This window comes from Olea europaea, chromosome 19 (genome assembly GCF_002742605.1).
Source record: "Olea europaea var. sylvestris chromosome 19, O_europaea_v1, whole genome shotgun sequence".
Taxonomy (NCBI): domain Eukaryota; kingdom Viridiplantae; phylum Streptophyta; class Magnoliopsida; order Lamiales; family Oleaceae; genus Olea; species Olea europaea.
Genome location: NC_036255.1, coordinates 3,463,551 through 3,465,270, shown reverse-complemented (window position 1 = coordinate 3,465,270; position 1,720 = coordinate 3,463,551).

Genomic DNA, 1,720 nt, shown 5'->3' with positions numbered 1-1,720 from the left:
CAGACGCCTACCAATGAAATAACAGAGAAAATGTGACTTGAATCCACAATCCTATGACTGTGAGCATACTGAGTTTTTCAGGCCGATGCAAGTTATCTTGTACACAAACTTTTTCCATTTTAAAAAAAATTTAGTAGGAAGAAGAAAAGAGAAGCTTGGCATCATGTTCTTTGTGTTTTAACTTGTGCTTCTTCTTCTTTTTTTTTTTTTTTTCATGATTGATACGTTTGTCTAGCGCATTACAATTCTAGAAATTTTGAAGGATGAGTGGTTTAAGAAAGACTATAAACCACCAGTATTTGATTAGAAAGAAGATACAAATTTGGATGATGTGGAAGCTGTATTTAAAGATTCTGAGGTGAATTTGCGGAGAAAATGGAACTATTAATTACCGATTATTTGAGATTAACAAAAAAAATTTGTTGAAAAATACTCAATAGACTGCACATCTATTGCTTACTACAAGAATATCTCGTGACAGAGAAAAAGGAGCAATAGCTAGCAGCCATGAATGCATTTGAGTTGATTTCTATGTGAAAAGGTCTCAACCTTGGTAATCTATTCGGAAACCAGATTGGGAATCAAACATGGCCCAAACTAGCAGATAGAAAACCAACAGCTTCACCGCTTCATGCTGGCGCCGGCACCGACGCATTTCCTTCATCTGCTTTGTAGTGGTTGAATGCGTCGCCAAGAAGATAGAAGAAAGAGACAGGAATCGAGTTTCAAAATTGGGTGAAATGAATAGGGTTTTTAATTGAATTGGGAGAATTAATAATACTTGATTTTTGCATAATTATACTTCACCTTGAACTTTGAATTTTAAAGTTTAAGCACTTAGTTTTATGTAATTTTCACTTTAATTAGTGCTACTCATGACTCGTTTCCATTTATTTGGATGGCTAATTGATGGGGATACAATTAATAACACACTTAATTACCTATTGGGCCTTTGACCCATTACTATGCCCTAATGCACTTACCTTAATCGCCCCATTTTGCTTGGTTTTATCGTGCTTCGTCTGCATCTATGTTTGCCACTTGAACCGACCGAACTCAAGATTCCAATAGAAGTGCTTGAACATAAACCTTCTTGCTGAATTTGACTCTCTTAGTAAGAAAATCAAACTTTGAACATTGAACACAAATCTCTCAGGCAAGTGGGATTTTCTCACTAGGATGAGAGCTTCTCTCTCTAACACGCGTATATAATGTTCACTCTCTATCCTGAGGATGTCTAGTAAGTTTCAATAACATTTTTAAACTCACAAAATCATATGGGATTTCTCAACAAAAGACTATACCATCATCGGCGAAAAAGAGGTGATTGATTCGTAGGCCATGGCGGGAGCAACTGAAACCCATAATCTGTAATTCTGCTTCCGTCTCTGTATGAAGGAGAAATAGACATGGAAAAAGCAGGCAGCACCTTCCTTTGGGGTACCATTCATAAGAAAGACGAAGTATACATAGATATGCATCTCTGAACCAGACTTCTCCACCATCATGAGAAGCCTTTTTTCCCGTCACACCCGGAATGAAGTTCCATTTTACCCTATTTTAGGCCATGCTCATACGAACTTCATGGCCATGTACCCCATCTATCCATTTCTCCTCCTTTTCAATGAATGCACCAGTTTGAATGCAGCAATGACATTATCCCTAATCAGCCTACTAGGAACAAACACACTCTGGAATGGAGAAATAATACCTTGCAAGA